Here is a 13,500-nt window from a genome sequence, read left to right as displayed (position 1 = left end):
CACCCAAGTAGTTGGTCGACCTTATTACCTGCCGGAGACCCACCACAAACTCACTCCCTCCGCCACCCTCTCATCGGCGGTCGGGGGATCTTTGAAAAAAATCCCATCCTGGTTGAAGAATTTATTTCCCAAAAAACCTCCCAAACTCCCAAAAATCAACTTGCCGCCGCCACCACCGCCACGGCGGGTACGCAGACCGAAACCACCTTCTTCCAACTGATGAATGCCAAAAGTTGCAGTGATTCAAAGGTGTTGGTGTCTACTCTCTCAAGCTTAAGATGGATGATTATTGGAAGTTTACTTTTATGTAATATGTTTTTTTATTATTGGCGCAATCTAAGTACATGTCTTCTCATGTGGGTAGGGCCATATGTTTTTTTTTTCCTAAAATAAATAAATAGAGGGCAAAGGTTTGAATATTTAACCTGAAAGAAAAGTAAAGTTGTTACTTGTTATAAATATAAATTTGAAGGAATATGATGGTATTCTTCATCATTTGCTGTTTTTCCTTTTAATTTTCAGGGTGTTTGAGAATTATTTGTCAATACAAAATTGTTGATCGAGTTCAATTTGAGATATATTGAACGGCAATTTTTATTTGGGAGCAGGTATTAATAAAATAATCATCACTTTTTTTACTCTAATAATCTTCCTGAGATCTTCATTGTAGAAAAATAATTTCACAACTCTAAAAAGAGATTAACAATAGACTTCTACTCACACCATTCGGTAACCATTTCGTTTTTTGTTTGTGGTTTTTAAAAATTAAGCATATTTCCTCTCAATTTCTTATCAATATTTGCATATTTATTAAATATAATAGTTGAATTCTTAACTAAATTCTAAAACAAAAATAAATTTTTAAAAGCTACTTTTTTAAATAATTGGTAAAAACTAGATAACAAATAAAGAAAATTGAAAGTAGAAATAGTATCGATATATAGGCTTAATTTTCGAAAACAAAATTCAAAAACCAAATCGTTATGCAATGGGACTTAAACTAACTTTTCTATTTCAAGTATTCTCATTCTAAATATTAATGAATCACCAGCCTTATGGTATTTATATAAGATGTTTTTCAATACAATATAAAAAGATATAGGATATTATTAATTTAAAATATCTAAACTTCATGAGAAACGTTGAGTTATATATATTTATCAATGAAGTAGAATTATAAAAAAAAAAAAAAAAAAGAACTAAGAAGAATCACTCCAAGAACAAGAATAACCAAATATTTTTGACACATTTTTGTGGCTGATCTTCCTCTTTTTTTTTCCTGGATTTGTTTCACTTGCTTGTTGAGATGCTCAAACTTAAGGTGCCTTTTTATAGCAAAATTTTGCATTATTTTTGCAATTGACTACATATTAAGGTTATGTCTGCGAAGAAACCTTTTGGTCCTCCAATCATAATATAGTCAATGATTTCTTTTTTAATATTATTTTATTTTCATCCATTAATTCATGGTGAGTTGTAATTTTATTTAATTGAATTTTCAACTTCAATATCACAATGAGAAATTAACTCATCTTTCCATTTTTTTTTTAGACTTTCTATCTCTAAACTTTAATGGAAATAGTTATTTAATTAGTATGTAAAAAATAGTTTATATACTTTCAATTTCATAACAACAATTTAGCAACGAAATTTTAATATGTATTAATTTAGTGCTTTCGTTTGGTTTAAAATTTGTTTAATTTAGTTCTATGAAATTTCTCACACATAAAGTCAACAATTTGTTGGTTAGGGACTAAAAGTGTTGAGATTGGTTAGGGACTAAAAGTATTGAGATTAAGTCATTAGGTAAGAGAAAAATAATACTAAAATTTAATTAGATCTTTCACAAGAGGGATGAAACTGTTACAACTTCACACCTACATATATGAACCTAAATTGTTATAAACTAACAAGATCAATAGTTGTTATAAATTTGAAAGCAACAAAGTTATTATAAATTATGAAAGTTTTTATAGACTCAATTACTATCTTCATAAAAGTTTAATGATTGTTAAAAGTGATTTTAGGTCTAAATGCTTGTAAAAAGTATCTTGTTTGTTTCAATTAGCAAAACGTTTACCTAAACTAAATGTTAAATTATAAATTTGGTTCCTATAGTTTAGAGAAAGTTATAATTTAGTCTATAATCTTAAAAGTTAGAATTTAATCTTTATGATTTGATAAATCTTAATAAATAATAGTTCCTATGATTTGATAAAATATTGGATTCTTTGGACAAATGAGCAAAACATAATAGACATTTTAAAAAATGACCACTAAACTTTTTCTTTTAATCACATGCAAATAATAAACAACTAATCCCTCGAATGAAGGAATGTTAGATGATTTATTTTAGTGAACCAACTTTTAAAAAAAAATCCTAAAAACAAACAAAAAAAAAGAAAAAAATGTTATTAACAACAAATTAAAAAAATATTACACCTAATATAAAATCCATGGATATTGTAAAATTTTCAAAAATTATGTCATATATCTAATTTGGTAGGTAAGAAGAATAAAATCTAATTTGGGATTATCCATTATATATCATATACCCACTCACTCTACTTCTTTATTAATGAGTAAACCCTCTATGCTTTATTAATAATCTATTTTTCATAATTATAAGGAAGGTATTTGTGTTTTGTCTTATACTCCCAATTCCTTTACTTCATATCCATAGTATTCCATTGTGTGTATCTTATACTAAAAATGCTAGAATTTTCTTACCCGTTTTGCCACACAAATACCTTGTACTAAAACTAACTAAAATTTTTATCACCTTTTAGCAACACAAAATACCTAAGATAATTTAAATCTTAGTCTTGTAACAACTAAAAACAATCTCGTACTAGCTAAAAATAAAACTAAAGTGAGACATCTAAATATGCACCTTGTACTATGGTATGCAAATACCTTGTATTAAAAATAACTAAAATCTTCAACAATTGAACAATACAAAATACCGTAAACTTGAAAAAATCTAAACTTTGTCAGTATAGTTGCATTTAAGATTTATATTAGAAGATGCATCATATGGAACCTAGCCCTAAACCCTTTGAATTATACATCATCTTAGCTTTGATCGATGGATTATATGTGGTAGTGATTAAACAAATATCTAAGTTTAGATGTTAGAGTACACCATTACATACCTTAAAAAAAATCCAACATTTAATGGTAGAAGCTTACTCCCATATTGATTGCAATCCAAATCACGACCCTCCCACCATTAACTATTAGTGGTGGAAGCTTCTTTTTGTTACAAAAAAAAAAAAAAACGACATTGTATTTTTACTAAAATTTTAAACCATCTCTATTAATTAAAAACAAAATCCCAACTAAATCTCCCTTGAATGAGCTAAAAAAATTGTTGTGGATTTTGCTAAATTTGTGGGGATATACCCAACATAATTGTTCGGAGCTTGGAATTTGGAAGGATAGAGTTGGAACTTTATCTAGGAAGATAGTGCCCTCCATACCAAAATTTGGTCATAAATTAAAAAAGGACCATTATTTCAATTGAATGTCTCATTTCGACTATTAAATACAATTTCTCTAAAATCTTTGTACATAGTCCCAATTATTTATAAGGATCTTATTAAACGATTAAATTCTAACTTTCTCTCCGTTATAATAACAACCAAATTTGTCTGCACAATGGAAAATTTTCATATTAAAATTTGGATAAAAAGAAATGAGACAAAAAAACAAAAGAGTCAAAGGATTGTTTTTTTAAAAGTAAAAATTCTAAAATGGGCGTTTTAAAAGTAACAGACTAAAATAAACAAAAATTAAAATGCAATAATCAAAATAGATGTCTAAAACGAACTAAGCCACGTTTATGCATAATCAAAATTTCAGCAATTGTTGATCACATTCATGTGCCGATGAACGTGGGCGTTAATCGCAAAGGAAATATAATTTCTTTGAGCAAGTTTATGTGGGCAGTCTCCATTGAAGCTGTTTATATTAACAGTACGAGTAATGGAATGGATATTGCTATGATTAATATAATGCCCTAGAAATATAATAAAAATATTACCAAACTTTCAAACGTTTGTGGTTTCAAACTTTCCGACGTTCAATTATTTTGGACATTCAAGCGATTCATTATTCAAATAGTCCTTTGTTCGTTGTTTGTTTAATATTTGGTATATTTAGTATCTGAGTTTTTGATTATCTATTTAATCCTTTCTTTCTTTCCCTTTAATGTTATCTTGCTCTATGGGTAAGATACCGTATCGGTTTCTTTATTTTACTTGGATTTGATCTTTTTGGGAATGATTAGTCAGTTGTAATGACTTGTCATAAAATCAACCTTTTGCTTTTGTCCCACATTGAAAGATTTACTCAAGTGTTTAATTCCTCAAGATTTGAAAACGTTTTTCTTTAATTATTTAATTTAGATCTGAAACGTATTTCATATTTAATTTAGATCTGAAAATGTTGTTTGTTCTTCATTCAGATCTAAAAAGTATTTTGTATTTCATTTAGATCTGAAAATGTTTTATGTGTTTAGTTCATATTAGGAAAAAGTTTCCGTTTGGATTCTCATAAATGATTGTCCGAGTTCTTTAAAAGGTCATTAGTTTAGACGACTACTAGTTTTTTTTTTTTAGTAATGTCTTTCTCTCTATTTTCATTCTTCTATTTTGAGCAGAGTTCCATTTGATTCCAATCCTTCTTGGACGAATGCATGTCTAAGAAGGGTGTTGTGTTAACCGTGGGGAGAAATTGCCAAAAAATGATTTGGCGTAGTAGTTGCTCTATTAACACTCCGTTTTACAGATTTCATATACCGATATCGATATTTGAACGATACATGTATTAATAATGTAATTTGTACATATATAGAAATTTATATACAGACATCAATTTTAAATGCCACTTAAACCATATGAACGATAATTGAATGATATGGATGATGTGTGAAGGAAAAATCTGAAAAGTCCTCAAAGGTTCACACAAAAAGAAGAACCGATTCAACACAATAATAAATGCATGGTAATCCAATTGATCATCCTCTCATTTTTGCAATCAGATTTATGAATCGAAATTACAATTTTCATTGTAGGACCTGACGTTCATTACGATTATAGAATGTTGATAAAAATAAAAAATGTAACTAATTGAATCACAATTTTTATATTATCATTGATTGATTATATTTTATAGATGATTAAAAATCTAACTTTAACATTGAAAAATTAAAAATCAAAATAATATTAAAACCTCAAATTTTAATAGAAGAAATAGATGTTGAACATATATTGTATACACTGTCGGCAAGAAAATTTATAAACAAAATCAACTTGCTCCACCACCGTAACTCTTTTTCCCCTCTATTTCTACTTATCTTTTCTTTTACAAAGGTAAATTACAAATCACTTTTAATCTTCCCAAAATCAACCACAAACACATTTTTAAGAAGATGGATTAAATTCTCATTTTAGTTTTTAGTTTTTATTAAAAAAATAAAAGACAAACTTCTTTCATAACTGATTTATTTCCTTTATTTAAAAAAAAAAAATAGAGAGATGAAGACATGCTAGAAAGAAATATGATGTGTGAGACATGTAAATAAAAAGATAGAGACATACACAAATGTTTTAGAAATAAAAGTAAAAGCATGACAAATTTAGAAACATGAAATAAAATATATTTAGAGAGTGATATTTGGTTAAATTATACAAATATTAGTAGGAGAAAAAAAAAAAAAAAAAGAGACTGAGTGAATGCGAAAAATTTAGAGAAAATGTTAAATAAAGAGGCCTTTTTTAGTAAAATAATTATGGGATAGGAGATCGGATACCTCCGATCTCTAAAATGAAAGATTGTGTCAATTAACGCTAAGTTAAGCTCATTTTGACCAACTAAGCTAATTTTAAAAAGAGAAGTCAAGAGTACTATATGATATGTTAGATGAATAAATAACAAATGTGACAAAATCAACATTTGAGTTAAAATATTTTTATGCAAAAAGTTATGATTTATTTATTAAAAGAGAGAAAGATTGAGAAAAAAAAATTTAGAAATAAATAAGATAGAGAAAAAGAATAGTTAAGAGAGAAAATATATATTTAGTTTTGATTTAGAAATTAGAGTGGTATTTTAGATAAGATAAGAACAATGAAAATTTGATATAGATGGACCCGTTTGGATTAACTTAAGAAAAAAATGTTTCAAAAAAATCATTTTTATTTAAACATTTTTTATCAAAATTATTTAAATTATACTTCAAAATCTATTTTAAGTGGTTGCCAAATACTCTAGTATGTTCTAAAATGAATTATTTTTTAAATTAAACACTTGAAAATATATTCCAAATACATCTATAATCTTTTGATTCATTTGAATATTTGATTAATTTGAATTGAAATATGGGTTTTAAATTATAAGATTTATTTATGTGATTACCAAAAAGAAAATAGTAATAATAATGAAACTATAACTCCAAAGGAGATAAAAGGGAAAGAATCCTCCCAATATACGCACACAGATTTCTGTTAATAAAATAATTTTCCATTGTTTTCATTTTAAATACTTAATTATTATATCGCAATAATGCAATAAAATGAATCGAAACATATCTATATTAATTGAAGGAAAATTTTTATAAATCGAAAAAATATCAAACTATTTATAGAAATAATATAAAAAAAATATTGATAGATATTCATAGATTTTTATGAATTTCTTTGCGTAAATCATTTTTTTTTTTTAAATTTTAAAAAGGTCCTTAATTGATATAATATATCAAAGGACAATCAAATTGACAACCAAGTTGGACTGCTCACATGTTTTGTCTTCTAAATGCACGACAATTTTATTGTATCTTTTTCCAATCTTCACACTTGCAAGCGGGCAACTGACTGTTTTAGTTTCGACCCACTATCAAAAGAATATATCTTCAATTAGCAAAGAAAATCATAGGAAACTTCTTATATCATTATATAGGGCGGCTATATCTTTGCAAGAAAAACTCGATGGCGGCTATAACATCAATTGAACCATGTGCGGGCAATATCACCTACTTGCATGTTAATCTAAGAGAAATTACTTTCCTCGTTCCCTATTCGATCAAGTCCCCAAAATTATTCAAATTATAAATTGTCATGTGATAAATTTTTCTTATTTTTCTATAATTTTTTTCTTTTTACATGATTAAAGTGAGATGTACAAAAATAAGTGCATCTCGAGATGTATCTAAGTGATGCTGCTAATTAGATGATTTTTCTTTTTTTTTTTTAAAAAAAAATAGAGAACATTTGAGGATTAGGGGTGCACATGAATATCTCAACTATGTTGACATATTTATAACACCCTTATCATACTCCCAAAAAAGCATTCATTCATATTAAAAAAGTATAAGAATGTTCGTGTGAGATACAAAGAGCTGGAAAGGAACTTAACAACGCAAAACCATCGGAAACGGTAAAAGAGGCTAGAGAAAAACCTTTCAATTCAAAGAAATTGATCAGGCTGCATAATTACAAAAAAAGAGCAACTTTAATACACCAAATTACAGCAAGAGCAATGATTTCATCCCATAAAGTTGATAAGGTTACACCACATTAGCTTTTGTTTAGTGTTTTCTGTAGTGTGCGTAAGGGCATGGACGAGGCTGCTCACAGAAGAAAGTGCAGACACAGAGGAATAGTTTCTAAGGTTGGACCAAATAGAAAAAGCATATGGGTAGTGAATAAATAGATGATTAATATCTTCATAATGAACCATGCAAAGAACACACCAATTAGGATTATGGTGTAACGAGTGGAAACGAGACTGACATTTATCTATCGTTTTAGGCTCCTACACAGCAGATAAAAATGTATGAAGAATTTGTATTTTCTAGTTAAATATAAGAACTAGAAGACCCGACATTCAACAGTGCTGGTGAATTTTCAAGTTGGGTTTCATGCAATTTCACAAAAAATAAACCATTAGAAGCAAGGGTCCAAATGACTGCATCATTATTGTTGGTATCCACAGGCAAACTCTAATTACTAGTGATGGAATCCCACAAATCAACTTCTCGATCAAGCACTTGTCTTCTAGTTTAGAGGTTCTGTGCATCCATGCTAGGGTCCTAAGCCTCCCAAACAATGAGGAGGGGATTCTTTGATAGTGAAAAAAGAAAAAAACGAGAAACAACCTATATATGTAAAGCTTAGTCCAATTATGATACCAAAATAAGACATTGTGACCAATCTTCACCTCCCATCTAATGTTATAGAGAAAAATATCTTGTAAATTGGAAATATGATGTCTAGGAGCTTTAGAACTTTTGTAGCTGCAAGATGGGATAGAGTCGGGGGATTCATAATGATATTTAGCATTTATAAGGCTTTTACAGAGGCTATCGACCTCAATTAGATATCTCCATAGCCATTTATCAAATAATGCAGTATTAGAGATCTTCACTTTATCGATACCAAGGCATCTTTTCTTTTTACTTAGAGTGATATAGTCCCATCGAACAAGGTGTGATCAACTAGCTTTGTCAGTTCCTTCCCACATAAAATTTATCATGAATTTCTCAATATATTTGCAAGTAGAGATCGGAGCTTTGAACATGAATAAATAGTATGTGGGAAGATTACTAAGGATTGTTAGAAAAAAAACGTGGAGAACAAATATGAAAAATGAGAGATATATTTTCCATTCAACTAAGCATGCCTTTATATAGGCTTACAAACATAACCATAGGAATGGCCAATGGTTTAAAGCTATAAATGTCATCAAATGCTCATAACTCACAACTCTTATAACTCAAAAATCACTATTGGTTACAAAAAAACTAAAAGTCACAAAACCCAAAAGTCACACTAAATACCACAAATAAAGTTTAATAATGACAAACTTTTCAACACCCCCTTAAACTTGATTTGTTACACCAAGTAAACTCCTCATTTTGATAAAAGTCTTTACTTGAGGGCTTTGTGAAAATGTCTGCCGCTTGGTCTTGTGACTTGATATATTTGAGTTCCACTTCTTTTCTTCATAATGCAATCCCGAATGTAGTGAATCGAGTATCAATGTGCTTACTCCTCCCATGAAATACCGAATTTTTGGCTAAGGCAATGGTCAATTTATTGTCAACAAAAATCTCCATTGGACCTTCTATTTGAAACTTCAACTCCTTCACTAAGTTTCTTAGCCAAATTGCATGACATACACATGAAGTCAGACGCCTTAGGCCATGGGCGCTAGGCTATATGGTTCAAAGATTCAAAATTATTTATAAATAACAAAAGGTAAATTCGATTAATGTTTTGAGACCTTTTTTTATTTTTTTAAAAATAATTGAAGGGTTGTCTTTATTTCTTTAAGACATTTTCCAGTGAAGAAAAACATATATTAAATATTTCAATCTTCTAAAACTATGAATTTTACATTTTTGTGCCTTTTTTTTTCTTCCAACAATACATTCCGGAGATTAAATTAAATACCAAATTTAGACAAATATTTGTATTAATTCCGTAAAAGAATACATTCTTTTCTCTTAAGGCTAGACTTGGTTTTTTGGTTCTAAGTTTTCAAACTCTATATTTTGTCTCCATCCATAATAATCTTTTAGGATCTTGTTGAAGATTTTCTCGATGAAAATTGACATACGTCCAAAACTCATATTTGTTTCAAAGTTTTTAACATTTTACTTAGAAATAAATTATTCACAGACAAAGATATCCTCTTTCCCACATATAAGGTTTTTATTTTCTTTTCAAATTGTGGATTTTTTTTCCCATCTTTTTTTTTTTTTATTTTATATATAATTTCATTTTGAATATAATTAATTAATATTAATTTAATAAAAATTAATATAAATATTATTTAATAAATCAACAATAATCTTATAAAATTTTTTACTTAACTTATTTTACAATAAAAATTTATTAAGTAAATACAATTACTTATTTGCATAAATTATTAATTACTAGTCAACAATATCTTAAATTATAGTAAATTAGTAAGTAAGGATCACCCAAATTTTTAGTTAATACAAAATAATATAAATTTTCAAAATATTTTGAAGTGAATTGTGAAAATGAAGTTTTGGATAGTAAAAGAAAAAATTCATATCGACTTATTTAGAGTAAAATAGGTGTAAAAATTTAATGAAAAAATTAGAAATGATGTTATAAATAAATGTAAGATCTTTTTCTAATTTTTTTTAAATTTAATTTCTATATAAATGAAAGTTTTCATATTGAAAATAAAGTTGAAAATGGTAAAACTTAGAAATTAGTAAAGTAACACATGAAATTTTATCTTTCATCCAAGTGACATTGGTATATAAAATTATATAATCGTATTAATAAGAATTATATAAATTGAAAATTTGAACGAGCTAATGTAACTAATTAAAAAAAAATCAAAATATATTACGCCTAAGGGACGGCCGACAGGAGCGGACGAGCAGCTGGCGCGCGGCTGAGATGCACGGTGTTGGCGTGCGACTGAGCTTCGACGGCGTTGAAACGCTAACCTACAGGCGAACGAAGCTGGGCGTGTGGCGAGTGACGGCGCGAAACCGGCAGACGGCGACCGAGTCTCGGCGGCAGCCGAACAGCGTCTGGCGGCTGGAGTTAGAGAAGTGGCGGCTGGAGAAACCCACGAAGGAGAAGAAGGTTGCAGAGGGTTTGAACGCACGCAAAAGGAGAATATATTTAACTCTTTTGCTCTTCTTCTTTTTTTTTTTAATCCATATAATTCTTTCTAAATCTAATTGGATTTCTAATTTATTATATATATATATATTATATTCCCATTTCCTTTTAACTTCCAAATTAAATTAAATCCAAACTCCAATTAAACCCCATCTAAATTCCTCAATTTTTTTCGTTTTAAAAATCAAAATCCAAATCTTTATCATGCTAAATTTTCATTTGAACTATCTTATCAAGACAATTCAATTTTATCCTAAAAATTCCAAAAATACACCCAAAATTAAAAGATAATATCAAGATAATTACCTTAAATGTATATAAAAAGGACATTATAATATTATAGTTTAAAATATTATTAACAAAAAAAATTTGCGATGAACTACTAGATATTAAAAAACAATCTTGAAGCATGAAAATGCAAGCATGCTTAAAATATTTTAAAGAAATCAAAACACGACAATAATCCAAGATAAAATGAAACATTTGGCTATTTCTATATTCAAACACTACCAAATGAAGAAAAACAAGGGCTAATTGTATAAATATAATTCAAACCAAAAATAATAGAATATGCAAGGATAAAATAATTGCATATATAGATCAAAAAATGGTAAAAGACTAAAAAACTCATGCATAGCCACCATTTTGTTCGCTTCTTCCCGATTTTCTCAAATTTAAAACTATCACTGATAGTAGTTATCAGTTATAACCACTTATAGCGGTTATCAGCTGCTATCGCTGATAGCTTCTATCAATTGCTATCGATGATAGTTGCTATCAGTGATAACTTTCAATTTGAGAAAAATTAATACAATTTTGAAATATTAGCTTTTAATTTGCTATCAATTATCAGTAGCTATCATTGATTCACTTTCATCAATTGGAATCAACGTTGAAATATTACTACTTAAAAGCTATCAATGGCTATCAATGATAGATTTATAAATAGTGATCAACTTTGAAAGAAGACCAACAATTTTGATTACCATAGTAGTTATCACTAATAATCTTTTATCATGGCTATCACTGATAGCAACTATCAGTCGTTATCATTGATAGACTTTCGTCAATTAGAATCAACCTTGAAATATTAACACTTAATGCTATCAATGATAGACTTCTATAACTGGTTATCACCTTTGAAAAAAACTCTATATATAGATATCACCTAAGTTTTATCACTGATATCACTCACTCATATTGCAGTTATCAGTGATAGCTTCTTTCACTGATAATATCATTGATAAGATGCTATCAATGATCTCACTGATATCATGCTATCACCGATAATGTGCTATTGGGTAACTTATCATTGATAACATGCTATTAATATTAGCTTCTATCACTGGTAACATGCTATCATTAGTAGCTTCTATCAATCATAGTCACTGAACACCTTTTTGTCCCTTTCTTGTTCTCCCAAACACTTATAAGTCCCTTTTCTTTTCGATGATAGCTTTTACCACGGATAAACATGCTATCAGTGATAACTTCTAGACATTCCACTTATATTTTAGTTCAAGATTCAACTTTATTAATTAAATTCACTAAGTTGGCTATCAATGATAGATTTCTAAAAGTGGCTATTAACTATGAAAATATAATCAAAGATTAAGCTATCAATAATAGAAAATATTAGTGGTTATGATCGATAGACTTTCATTTGTTATTTCTATTTATTATTTGTTATTATAATCAAACTTGATAATTGGCTTGTTAGTGTTAAGTCACTTATGAATTGAGTACTTTCAAGTCCTGGGTACGGAACTCAACCTCAAAATTCTTGTGAAAAAAAGGGGAAGAAAAAAAATCAAATAAAGGAAAGGAAAATTTTAAAAATAAATTAAATAGAAAAAAGGAAGAAGAAATCGGACAAATAAAAGAAAAACTAAAAAAAAAAAAAAGGGAAGAAGCAAAAAATAGGAGAAAGAAAAGAAAAGATTAAAAAAAAGTGTACAACGAGATAAGACAAGGGAAGACGAAATTGGAAATTAAATAAAAATTCAAAGATTGACTAGTCAACTCATTGATATTTACAAATATTTGAAAGATGTAATATATTTTTAGATTTTTTATCTTATTTTATTATGTATTACAAATATCCAAAAAAACCAACTCCCTTAAAATGGCTACAAAAATCGTTTGTAGAGCCAAAGAACAGAAACAACCATATTGATGGGATGACAAGAGATCAAAGGAGAGAATATGGGACAATGAAACTGATGGGGATGACAAAACTGAATAGATTTAGATCTAAGAAAATGATGTAAATGGTAGAACCTTAAAAACAATATAATCTAATAAGCCTTATAAAAACACTAAAAATAAATCTCTACATTTATTTATTTATAATTATTTCTTTTCTTGTGTAAAGAAAGTAAAAAAGACACCAGTGGGATTCGAACCCACAATCGCCTGATTAGAAGTCAGACGCCTTATCCATTAGGCCATGGGCGCTCAGTTAATGTGTTTTGACAATGTTTGAAAACAATTAATAAATTTACAATTCGATTAATTTTTTCAGACCTCTATTTATTTATTTATTTTTATGGAAAACTAGTCTTTAAGACGTTTTTCAGTGAAGTAAACATATGAATTTTACATTTCTTGTGCTTTTTTTTTCTTCCAACAAAAACAGTCTGGAGATTAAATACCAAATTTAGAAAAATATTTTTATTAATTTATCATCAAAACTAATAAGGATTATTTATTAAATATAATAGAAATAAGAAAAAGAATACATCCTTTGTCTCTAAGGTTCGACTTTGCTGCTCTTTTGTTTATGGAACCGGCTGTTTTTTTTTTTTTTTTTTTTTTTTCTTTTTCC

At 28.1% G+C, this 13,500-nt stretch overlaps 1 non-coding gene across 1 annotated transcript; it reads right to left on the bottom strand.

Moving 5' to 3' along the window:
• Positions 1-13,057: 13,057 nt before the first annotated feature.
• Positions 13,058-13,131, bottom strand: TRNAR-UCU. Its single transcript has one exon. It is a non-coding gene; the product is annotated as a tRNA-Arg (tRNA).
• Between the last annotated feature and the right edge of the window lie 369 nt (positions 13,132-13,500).

The sequence above is a fragment of the Benincasa hispida genome, chromosome 12, assembly GCF_009727055.1.
Source record: "Benincasa hispida cultivar B227 chromosome 12, ASM972705v1, whole genome shotgun sequence".
Lineage (NCBI taxonomy): Eukaryota > Viridiplantae > Streptophyta > Magnoliopsida > Cucurbitales > Cucurbitaceae > Benincasa > Benincasa hispida.
The sequence above is the reverse complement of the archived record's forward strand: the minus strand, read 5'-3'. Positions and strand labels throughout refer to the sequence as shown.